The 12,984-nt window shown below is 42.1% G+C and overlaps 1 long non-coding RNA gene across 1 annotated transcript; it reads right to left on the minus strand.

The window, feature by feature from the left end:
- Positions 1–1,314: 1,314 nt before the first annotated feature.
- Positions 1,315–9,880, minus strand: LOC144105019 (uncharacterized). The gene is made up of 3 exons (XR_013308691.1): positions 9,805–9,880; positions 6,767–6,824; positions 1,315–1,520 (listed from the first exon to the last, which is right to left on the minus strand). It is a non-coding gene; the product is annotated as an uncharacterized LOC144105019 (long non-coding RNA).
- Positions 9,881–12,984: the final 3,104 nt, after the last annotated feature.

A 12,984-nucleotide genomic window follows, 5' to 3' on the forward strand; every position in this document is an offset into this window, starting at 1 on the left:
AAGAACAACGCTGTTTAGCGCGAGATCTGTTTCAGTCATGTACCGTATTCAGGTTTGTTTCAGCAAACGGCCCACCAATAGATGCTTGTAAATGTCTGCTTAGACGTCTCGGCAGAGGCACACCGAACACGCAGCGGGAAGAAGCATCCGATGCCAGTCGAATTGAAGGTGTCTGGGGAAGTAAGGACAATCACCTGTCCTGCTTTCTTTTCTCCCCTCTCTTTCGTCTTGAATACGTATAGCATTTTCTCCCTTTCCTGCGGCGTTTCCATGTGTGTTTTGTTAATGGGTTGTCAGCAACATCTTTTTTCTTCGCGCTTTTAACCTCTGCGTCGGTCTATCTTTGCCGTCTTATTAATTGTTCCCTTGCATCGTTTTAGTTGCCTTTAATGTTCTGCACACAAACGCTCAATACCAATATTTTTCCTACTCGTTCTGTTATCTCATATATCCACGTTTCATGTCTTCATGATACTGCTCTCTTTTTCTTTCTTTAACGCTTTAGGCTTCTACATCCTAGATGACTTCTTTCCCGTCTTCCGCTTGTATTGAACATTGGCGCCATGAACTTCGGCTTCCTCTTCTTTCATTTATTTTTGTTTTGTTTGCTGATTTTGCCTTTAAATATTATCGTTTCGTAGTTTGAGCGGTTAGAACAACTTCATTTATCTTGAAATGGCTTTCAGCTTGGCAAAGCGCTCCTCGGCCTGATTGCCTCCCTCTTTCTTTATGTTGTTTCTTATATATTTTCCTGCAAGGATAAAAAGAAGGCTAACAAAATAGGGGGGGGGGTGATCAAGCGTGAACGAACTAAACCCAGCATAGGGCACCGGACGTGCTCTTTTCTTGAGCAGAGGGTGGTGCACCAGCCTGGCAGAGTAGTTTTGGTTCTCGGGAGTCAGGGGCTACATACAGGAAAGCCACTTAAACTTGCTGGCTTTGTGTGGCTGAGCCCTTCACGTGGACAATCCCATGCTTACGTCACAAAGACCCAGAAAACATTCTCAGTGTGAAAAACTGTCGAGACATCTCCGCAAAGCGCGGTGCAGCCACCGATGCTATAAAGTAGTCGCATTTTTCGAAGATCATTGTTGAAGGCGTTGCGGGCATTGAGAACGGGAGAAGTGAGGATGCACAAAAAAAATTTGGCCTCCTTCACGTTGCCTCTTAAATAGAGGAAAATTAATTCGCGACTTTGAACTTAATCTATATATTAATGGTTAGGCTGACAAGGACAGTTACTTGGAGCAGTTTCTCAACTGTTCATCGTACAATATTCACATTAAAGCTATTTCACTACATGACGTCACAGAATCTTGGCTCAATATTTATTTCCAGCATTCTTCAAATCTCCGGGAGGGTGAGAAAAAGAAAACTGCAAAACAACCGCCACCATTTTCTTCAAATTCTTGATCAGTCGATGTGGCCGGGTTCTGTTACAAAACGGCGTCCACCTTCTAACCACGGAAAATATGATGCACCAAGAGCGGACGCCTGGTGTGCATGGAGAAGCATCGTAACTGCGAGAAAGCAAGAATATCGACGCGAATACGTAAATTCTTCAATATTTTGCACTTTTTGGATAAAATAAAATATCATAGCTACTTTGAACAATAATGACGGCTTGACACTGCCATGCAAAAGTTTTTGCTTTGGAGATTGAACGAAAATTTTGGAGCGATAATTCTTAAACCAGTAGAGACTAAGAAACTAGAGAAAGTAAGGAAATTCGACATCATTCCGTCATGCGGGCTCCACATTTCCAAAGCACATTAGACCGCAGTGTTCCGCATTAATCCGATTGTAACATCCTCATCAGTGCCTTGTAGTTAAAAACTTTTGCCGACTCCGTGGTTTTTTCTGCACAAAAAGGAGTGTTCTTATCTGGACGCGCCTGCGTGAGCAGTTATCCTGACGCGCCTGCGTGAAGCCTTTTTTTGTGGTTTTTTCTCTCTTTTTGCGTGTTTCTTGAATAAACGCCCAGTTGCTCGTAAGCGCTTCTGTTGTTTGGTTTTCCTGGTCCGATTGTCCTGAGTGCGCTTTATATATTTTTTCCAGGGTTAAAAACTATTTTCTCAATTCATTTAAAGGAATCCTCTCCATGCCAGGTGTAGCCATCGTTTTCTCAGAATCTGAATAACCTCATCAGCCTGCCTCGCTTTCTCCCGCACCCTGCTGCTCTTGGCTTCCCATGGAACCAAGTCCGTTGCGCTCTACGACCAACGCATATCTTGCCGTAACATTATATGCCCTGCCTATTCTCATTTCTTCTGTAGTGACCGAAATTTAGAGAGCAGCTCTGAGGTGCGCGTTGTCGGGTTCAGCCGCGTAGCTGTTGAAGGCGTAACCGTGCGGTTAGCAGGGTGCGGGATAAAATTAGGTGGGCGGAAGAGATAAAGAAGATTACGGGGATACGGATGTCGCAGCTGGAACAGCACATGCTAAATGGAGAGATATCGAAGAGACCTTTATCCTGCAGTGGGCGGAGTCCGGCTGTTGATGATGACGATGAAAATAAAGCTCCTATATACTTCAACTTATAGGGGCAGTGGTAAAGCTCCTTTCATGAGTTTTGAGCAGGTGCTTAAGTAATAAAACCTGACCATATTGTCGAAGTTAATTGTACCTCGTGGTTCATATCTGCGGATACTACCAGCCCTGAGAAGCTTTATTCTGGTAGCCCTGCTACAGCTTCCCGTTCTATTCTAAAATATTCTTTCCTTCCGAGGCTATTGTACGTACTTTCATTTTCTCGATATTACTTTTACATCCACTGTTTCCCTTTGCCTGTCTGGGTGACTATTCTTTTTTGAATTCGTCGCCTTAACTACTGAGCCAGGCTGTCATCTGCGAATCACACAATACTAACGGGCTCTATACTGACTTTTATCATCAAGTATTCTCTATCCAAATCTCTCAATGCCTCCTGTAAACACACAGCGAACTGCATTAGTATGATCGTTGCTACGTACCTGACAGCTTTCCTTAATGGCAATTTTTTACTTTCTCTATTAAGGATTGAGGCTGTGCTGCCTTAATTTACACTTGGCAATTATTTTACTTATGACTCCTATACTGCCTGTTTCGTAATTTCTGCATAGTTAGTGAAGATTTTTCTTGAATTTTTGTGAAAGGTATATAAAAGAGTTCCTTATACCCTCGCAGTTGCCTTCACCTGGATTAGTGCATGTACATTGTTTATTGTAGAGTAACCTTTAAAAATTGCAAGTTTGTATTTTGGCTGATTGAAGTCGTTGTTTTGCCGAATTCTATTAGCGTTTACTCTAGAACCACCTTGTATGCAGCGGACAGTAAGCTGTTCAGTCGCAGATTTTAAACTGAAGCCGTTCTCTTCTTTATGGATTCATATAATGTTAGCGCTATTTCAAGAATGTATTGCTCTCACAGTAATCATAACTCTGAATTGATATCTGTGTTATTATAGTTCCTACGCTGAACACTAAGGTCATCGCCCTTATAAAAGCGGTATGTCGGTTCGTTCTCACCGTTAATTTGTTGATGTGCTGCTTCCCTATTGGTTAAAACTGGTATTTTTTTCGTTATAAGCTATTTCGAGACCTTACTATCCTGCTGGCGCTACATCTCACATTGGCCAGCACTTCCGCAACTTACGCGATGAACAGATGTGCTGACAGTCAGCAGCATAATATATTATTTCAATTCGCCCATAGGGCTCTTCGAGGTCCTCTTCAGCTTTTAACGTAAGTGGTAAAACGCTATTAATGTCAGGTGAAATATTTCTTTCTTCAACCTCTCTTATGCATTTTCTTCCAGAGTTCCTGGAACCTAAGCCAATGTAACGCACTCCCTCGTATCCTGTCTGTAACCCGCCTGCCTTTGCATAGAAGTCCCCCAGCAGTGCAGTCTGTAATGTATGTTTGCTGTTATGATGTTCGATTTCATGCCATCGTGGGTGAGTTTGATTATCTGGTGATTGTGACTGAATGTAGGTGCGACATCCTGTAGCAACTTCTGTTGTAACATGCTTTTCTTCGTAACCACGATAACTGCTGCCCTGTCATTAGTGCTGCTGAATTCTTCCATCATCATCATAATCATCATCATCATCAACCTTAATGGACCCACTGCAGGGAAAGGCCTCTCCCATTGTCTGCAATTAACGGTGTCCTTTGCCAGCTGCGCCCACTTCTCTATCTCATCCGCCCACCTAACCTTCTGCCTCCCCATGCGACGCTTGCCTTCTATTGGAATCCACTCCGTTACCCTGAATGACCGCCGGTTATCTTGTCATCACATTTCGTGCCCTGCCCAAGCCCATTTCTTCCTCTTGATTTCGCCTAGGATGGTAATAACCGGCGTTTGTTCCCTCACCCACTCTGCCAGCTACCGGTCGCTTTAAGTTGCACCTATTAATTTTCTTTCCATGGGTCGCTACCTTTTCCTTAATTTAAGCTGAACCCTTTTCGTTAGCCTCCACGTTTCTGACCCGTCGGTGATTACACGCAAAATACAGCTCCTGTACACTTTCTTCTTGAGGGATATCGATAAACTGCCATTCGTGATCTAAGAGAGCCTGACGTATGCGCTCCACAAAAATCGTATCCTCCTAGTTATTTCCCTCTCATGATCCGGATAAGCTGTCACTCCCTGCCCTTAGTAGACGTATTAATTTACAACTTCAAGCACCTCGCTGCCAGTTGTGAGCTGTTGTTGCCTAGCCAGACTCTTCGATATTTATTTGGTTTCCTGCAGATTACATTTTAGACCCACCGTTCTGCTGTGCCAGTCTAACTCATTGGCCATGATTTGCAGTTAACCTTCCGAGTGACTAAGCAAGGCAATCGCAGATTATTTAGGTATTCTTCCTTTACTCTTATCCTCAACTGTTCTCAATCCTGGTCAGAGAAAAAATCCTGTTAACAGGTTGTGAATAGCACTGGTGAGATCGTGTGTCCTTGCTTGTCGCCCTTCCTTAGTGGAATGTTATTGCTGCCGTTATGAAGGACAATGGTAGCCCTGTAGTCCAGTATTTTCACATCAGACTATTTTATACCCTGTTTCAGCAATTACTGCATGACTGCTGGGGTTTTCATTGAGTCAACTAGTTTCTCATAATCAGTACATGGTCTACATGTAGGGGTTGTTTATGTTCTGCGCGTTTCTGTGTCACCTGAATGGTGAATAGAGCCTACAGTCCAGGACCCTTTACGGGGCCCGCCTATTCATTTGGCTGACTAAAGTCAAATGTAGTCGTGATAATAATTATTAAAATTATTTATTAATTATTACCCTCCCCATCGTATCTGGTTGGTGACAAGTGTTGTACGGGCATTACTTTCTAAAGCGCTCAACATCATCCGATTAACTGCCAGTTTTCTTCCTATTTCCAAAGTACTCTTTTGACATTAACCAAGAATCTTTTAGTCAACTCCTACTTGCTTATACTTTCAAAAATTGAGCACCTCCTGGCTATTACGAAACTCTAGAGCTTCACGTGTACCGGCAGCACCATCGTGCACCACCAGCGGCAGCGCTATCTAGAAGCGGCAACTAAATGCCATTTCCACATAGCACCATTTCCATCTGAAAAGATTTTCCTATCTGCTTCCTTAATCTCTTAATTTATGAGCCCAACTGCCAAACCTGTTTGCCGTTGTTAATGAATCAGTTTAACTTACGTGGTTGTTAAGCTGGGGCATGTTTATCAACAATCTCGAAATTTATACACTAAACAGTTACGTTCTTGATTTCGTGCGCCCCCTTAATACTTAAACATTCATATTTTGGACAGCTGCTACCGTTGCTTGATACATGAATGCTTCCTCGCTATAAACGTTTATTTTCTCTTAACTTCCTTCATCCATTATTATGGGAAGTTTCGCGACTGGTAGAATGAAGTGCTCTGACAACGGTAGCGATACCAAAGTCGCCATCGCATAGACGGTAAACATGCGTACAATAGCAGTCGCTATAAAATATTTTGCTGTCTTTGGGCTCCACAATATTGTTTGACATAGTCGGAAGTCGCCTACTTCAAGCCCTACCTCTACTTCAGGCTATGTTTTATCCCATAATGTTTCTCTCCACAGGGCTCGCCCATCTCACATAAGATCTAGTTTTCGAGAAATTATAATCTACAACTTTAAAATTAGTGTTACATTTTCAAACCCTTCGGATATGAAACTTGCCTTAAATCCACTAATGAATGCTCTCGCACTATATTTATCAAAGCACTAAATTTATCAAAGCAACTTCCGCTATTCGCTACGCAAACTTCAGCTTTAATTTGGTGGATTAAGAAATTTGCAGACGCCGGAATTGTCTGAGGAGTCCAGTGTCGCACGCGAGAAAGTGGTTTAGAAAACAGATACGCACTGAACGGGCACATGTGTTCAAAATGCTACCAAAAGTTGGTCAATACACGTTTCGTAATTTTCTTGTTGTTTCGAGAAGCGCTTAATCGTATGTCGACCTCGTCATTGGAGTCTTACAGCCCAATCTCATACATACTTAGTGCACAGATAAGAAAAAATCAGCCGACTATACATCCCGTACTTTTATGTTTAAATTACTCCACCTACCACGAACAGTAATGAGGAATCCAAAACAAAAAATGAGTTATTTAACTTGGTTGAACGTCAATGAAGTGCGCAATAGAGGCCTTTTCTAGAAGTGTAGTTACTAAATACCTCTGAACACTTGGCAGTCATCAAATATGATTGTTACTTCTTCCTAATAGCTGCTTCTTCAGTCATTGAACATTCGATACATCCTGTGAACATACCCGTCGTGACGGCTGCCAAAGCGACGAGTCCTGATAGGCTTCCCATAATTTCACCGACCTGGAATGCAGGAAGAAAATGTTTTCTATTTCAGATATTTTTCTAAAACGCTTCACTCCCGCTTCCAACATAAAAGGCGGGGTGTCCTGCCACCCTCCTGCCCTGCTCTCATCAATTTACGCCATATCATGGCCGCTATGTGTATTTACTAGTGCGCATTTTTATACCTTCAAGGAAGGAATGGCAAACTTGCGCATTTTATTCCTTGAATATAAAATCAGTGTTTAGTTCGGGTTTAGAGTAAATTCCAGCAAGCTATCATTATTGTGGCGAAATGCGCAAAGAGGACATGGTGAGAGGAGAGTGGCCGTAGGCTTGTGCTGCGATTCTGGATGCCTTTCATGTACTTTATGTTAGCGTACTTAATGTAAGTAGCGTGACCTACACTGGCCGAGGTTGAGCATTTTCGCGTGGCTCCTAGATAGACGTGCTGCGCATGCGCGAGGAACAGTGATGCCACACGGCGCCAGAGCCATCGCCGCCGCGCGCGTCTTGCTGTTCATAGCCGCGGCAGAAGCACTGGCGCCGGCGCGTGCCCAGCTGTGCGCCTCCGTTGCGCAGTAGCCAAGTCTGACGCGGCGCCGGAGCTGCTCTATAGCGCCTCTCATTTTGTGCGCATGCGCAGAGGTATCAGTGGGGGTATACAAATAGCGGGGCGTTTGCAGGTGTGGTATAGCCATGGAGCAGAAGAGCGAAATTGGTGCTCAGCGGCTCAGCGAAGCTCACGCTACGTATACCCTGGAATAGCCGAGCTAAACCACTGCTATTAATTCTGTGGTGGCCTGCTCGTGGCACGTCATAAACATAAGTGCCGTTCCCCACTTTATCTTTGATTATCTCCTCCATTCTCCTAAGCACCCAGGTGAGCGTGAAGAGGTGGAGGGGCAGCATTCTATAATTGTATTGGGAGACCTAAAACGATCAGCTGCACACCGACGTGCAACGAAACACTGCGGCGGAAGCAAAACAGCGATTTCTTCATGCCCGCAGAATACGGTACGGTCCCGAAGAAATGTTCCCACTTTTGCCTGCGTTCTGACCCCACGGTTCTTTTTCTCGAACAACGCTGGCTCTATACTGCTTCTTTGGAGGAACAATGGTCACGATGTGGATGCTAGGACTGAAAGCGGCACGTGAACTTAACGGGGTTTTCGGTAGCTCAGGGATATGTAGCACGCGAGATTGAGTAATGCTCCTGTTATGTGTTGGCTTCAGTGATGCAGCAGTCCAGACTTGTCCTCATAACACAGATAAAGCAACACGTCGAACTGGAGCCGCTACAGATAAGACGTGAGAAGCAAAACTCAAACTTCTGCAATCAATATACACCGACACGACAGGCATTGATAAAGAGAAGTAGCTGAGAGCACCCTACTATATTTCTAACATGACAGCTCACAGTTTTAAAATAGGGAAAATTACCTGCAAAAGAAGCTGCAAAAAGTATTTATTTTCTATGCGCTCCTCCTGATCGGAACAAGTTGCCGGCTGAAGTTATGAGCTGTCATCGAGATATATTTTTAAGGCTAATAAATCGTTTGTTATTTTGCTGTCGTTCCAAACTTTTACTTGTTGACCGAATGCACTGTTGCTCCTCCTCTTGCATATTTATTGATTAATTTATCTTGACACATTTCTCCTTTGTTTCCGTCCACCTTTTCTTGTTCTTTCTCGCATGTGATTTTATTTCACTGCTCCTCATTTAATCTTGTATCCACTCGACTGCTATAATGATTCAGCGCTGTAGGATTTACCGAAAATAAGTAAAACGAAATAGACAATTAGAATCATCCTAGCCCAGCGCATCACCGCAAGCGGACAATAGAGCGGAGGTCCTCTGTCTCGTTTGCATCGACGGCTGCACTCAATTCGGTTAAAACGCCACGAAATGTTGCAGAGTCGGGTGTATCTCCTGAAGTTACAAAATATTTTCTTGCTAAAAGGGAACTCTGTTTCAAATAAATTTTCTGAAGTAAATACTATTAACTTGTTCACTCTAGAGCGCTACCTTACGATATTGTACATGGACACCCCACTGCGCACATCACGCTCGAAGCGCCAGAAAAAAACAAATTCCACTGAAATTTAACTTGTTACTCAGATATCGTATAGGTTCCTTTCATTAAAAAAACTTTTATCGGCTTCTTTATTTTCTTCACGTGGGGAGAAGTAGCAGGATAAACAACTGTGATATTACGAACACCATAGAAAAACTTCAAGCTAACCTTTTATTGTACGTTTACAGCTCAAGCCAGTGGAGCCCTGGAATGAGGCCCCACGCACAAGACCCAAGAAGCATCCCTTTAATTTTAATCATTGAAGATTACCTAGGTACCTAGCAATAAAAAATATAAAAAATCACTGCCTAGTATTTCTATGAAACAATTTCATGGTACATATCAAGTACGTATTTTTACAATTTTTTGTACCACTGTGTTTTACTAACATTTACGAATTTAAGATGGCGGCCATAAAACCAAGAACAGTACTTTGCCAAAAAAAAACACAGGAAAATAGTTTCGCACCACAACATCATCTAACATTATTTTTTCTAAAGAAAGCCAAGATAGTCACACGCACTGTGGCTATATTTACTTGAAATGAATGTTTATTTAATTTGAGGCCACACACTTCTTTTCGGCAGCGTGCGTTGCTGTTTATCCTGAAGAAATATTTTCTAAGCCCCAAAAGAGAAGCGTCAAAGTATTGGCCTTTATATCAAGGGCTGATTCTTGAACAAATTTAACTATTCGTACTAGATAGCCAACAACGTAGTTCAAGGATTTCAACGAAACGAGATTATCTTACTTCGGGAGGCCTAGGATTCTTTCGCCGAAAATAAATACACAAATAATAATAAGTAACTTAAAAACAGGAATGGCAACCATTTCCTACCGATCAGCGTGAATGCTACTTCAAAAAAATTGCGCACTATATGGTAAGCAAACAAAGAAATTATGTGCAGCACTGCGACTCGTACCTCGTTGCAGCGCAGAGGGGACGGCGATTGAAATGCGACGAAGGGCTTGCTTCTAATCCTGCTCCATGAATCTCAGCGTTTATACACTGAAGAGATCGGCCAACAACGTCAATTAAATCACAATAGAGAGGGAATAGAAGGTAAAAACGCTTAATAGTCACTGCTTATTAGATCTGCCGTCCGAGATTTAAAATGTCATTTTTAATTGTGCAGCGAGTAGCGAAATAGGTTCGAAGTAAATTAACTTCAACTGTGAAACACTTGCTCATTTAATTAGCCCTCATAGATGGAGTAGATATGCGACGTTAAACCTCCATAAACTATAAACCACATAATTTGAATTCTTGGCGTTATAAGGGCTCAGGACAGTTATTATTGCTTATTTATATAAATGGGCTCCACGCAGCTAAACGCAGCTAATGCCTCATCTGACAACTGCTCCAACCTTCAACAGTAAGGATCAACACAAAACGTTTGTGACAAGAGTTCTATCCTATACATGTCAGTTTCATGTGATGGCGAGTTGTAATTGCGCCCCAGTAATAGTCTCATCAGACATTCGTGTCCGCTAGCAGTGACAGGTACGCAGGTTGATTAAATATACGCAGACTTTTGAAAGAATTCCAAGATGATATACGACGAGAAAAGCTAATTGGACGCGCAGCTTGTTGGAGATTTACAGCCTTATGTACGTGTTTTGAAGCTAGGGTTGCTTGCGTTTTATGTAGGGTTTCGAAAATGTCCCAAAATTTAAAATGTCAATGAAATAATATTTCCAATAACCTCTTTCGATTCATGGAATTGTTTTCCTTTGGATCTTGAATGCTGAAAAGAAAATTATTTGAGAGAATTGTGATCTTCCCATGCTAACAAAATATAATATTTTCTCCAATTTGCGGCAAAAGCTTGGCGAATTTCTTTATAGGGGGACAGCAACATTATTCTTTATTATTTACTAAAGAACTACGCCACATTGCCGAAGGTCTTATAGGGAGGGGTCATATACTGAAAAAAAACGCATCTGTGTTTATAGAGCCCACCTGCATTCACGAGAGCCGTTTTCGTCGTTACAGAGGTGCAACAAAAAATGAATTCGGAAACAAGTTGGTCATTGCACAGTTATCTCGAATTTTAGAAGATTGTTCATGTCATTTAGGAACGCAAAAGGGCAATTTAAGATAACTCTCATCATTGATCTCGTTTCTTGCCGTGAAATAATAAACACAGCAACTTTAGTCTGAGCTTTCTGCTAGGTAAAGCAAGTTTTTCCTTCTGAAGATCAGCTTTCATTTCTGTACAACTATCTATTGGCCGTACTTGCCCGAGTGAAATGATGCTGCCCAGTTGTATATTTTCTCCAATTTTTGAAATCATAATTCCAAAGTAGGGTCCCATACAATACAGGCATATTCCTTGGTAGGTCGAACAGAGGACCGAAAAGCAGTTTGCAGAAACTTGCGACTGTTGGGGCTCTACTGTAGGCATGAATTTCTTGCGTGCATATATAAATCCGTAGAATATTTTTTACACGACATTATGCGATCTCCTTCGCAACGTTCGTTCAAATTGCGAGTTCTGAATGTTGCAAATGTAATCAGGTTGCCTAAACAAAAGATAAATCTGTGCACATCGTGGGTTTTATTAATTTTGAGACATAAACTTGGTCTTCTCGCAAAGATTACTATTCCGCATAATAGTAATACATATTTTTCAGCTTGCTCACTGATAGCGTCAATACTATATTTAAATCTTCGATATGGCATTTTACTTGTTCGTTGTTTGGTCCACAAAATTGGATATTTGAGCGTTTGCTAATAACCCTTATAAAAATGGTCTATAGATAGTCTATAGACTTCTTATATACTCTAATGCATTCCTAACTATATTTACTTTTCTCTATTCATAGTCTATAGTATGTCTATAGACCAAAGTCTTATAAAAGTGTATGGCCATAAATCTATGGACTATGTACTGACTATATATAGGATTTGTGTTGCCTGCAGACTGTTCTCTAGAGTTTGCCTATCGACTTTATAGACAGAATTATAGTGACAGTCTAAAGAAGTTTTGTAAGAGAAGCACCGCTTCATGTGTTCAGTCAACACGATTTTAGTTCAGCACCCGATTTAATGTTGGAACCAAATTGGTAGAATTTACCATTGAGTATTCGGATAAGTTTGTTGTTGTGGAACCTATAGTTTTAAGCAAAGTCAGTCTGTTAATGATATGAATGTTCTGCTACCAATAGTACCTAGTTTCTCAGTAAATCGGGCTGTGCCCAGTAAACAAAATTCTTTGCTGTTAAAATAGATTGTGCAATTCGAAAAAGCGGCGGAGGTGCAGGCGTAAGTAAACGGAGTAGGCTATTTCTTTCTAACTGCAATCACGCCTTCTCCATTTGAACTAAAGAATCATCGTTTGTTTATGAAATGGCGCACTATCATTCACAATCATGATGTGCATGCATACTATCGCTTGCAACTTTAGTTCCAAACGTGCGAAAATCTTTAGAGGGCAGTAGCATGCCCCTTCTAAATTTGTCCGCACCGCACAGTGTGCCTCACATTTGTGTCGAGCGCTCGGGCAGTTGCACTATGAAAAAAAAAACAAATTGAAATCAGAAAGTAACCCATGGCTTCTCGGGCAAGGTGCTTGCATCCAGGTGCATGTCCCTCTACTTCCACTCTAGCGTGCACACTGATTACTGAATGCTGTGATGAGACGTCTGTGTCTAGGCAGAAAGCTCCGTCTCTCGAGCACTGTACACTGAATCAAACAAACGCGGAATCAAACAGACGCACGTCTCGTGGACACGGTGAGGTAACCTCTGAAGCAATCAAAATGCTGCCCCACAGTCCTGTATTCGACTCCTGCAATATTAAATTTGTTCCTGGATGACTGGTCAGGCCCCCACAAAATAGAAGCTGGCGAAAATTGTGCCCGTTTTGAAACCTTGTAAGCAGCCAACAGCCATCCTTCGGATCATCGCCCTACTGAGCTGCGTGCGTAAGCTTAATAAGCGAATGATCTCCAATCGCATTACTTCCTTCTCCGAAAGCCGAAATCAGCATCTGCAAGAAATTAATGGGTGCCGTCAAAATAGGTCTGCCACTGATAATTTTATTGCCAACGTCCCATCGCTTAAGGATTCCTTCATACTGGATACATCCCAATCGGTCT

The sequence above is a fragment of the Amblyomma americanum genome, chromosome 1 (assembly GCF_052857255.1).
Source record: "Amblyomma americanum isolate KBUSLIRL-KWMA chromosome 1, ASM5285725v1, whole genome shotgun sequence".
NCBI classification, from domain to species: Eukaryota; Metazoa; Arthropoda; class Arachnida; order Ixodida; family Ixodidae; genus Amblyomma; species Amblyomma americanum.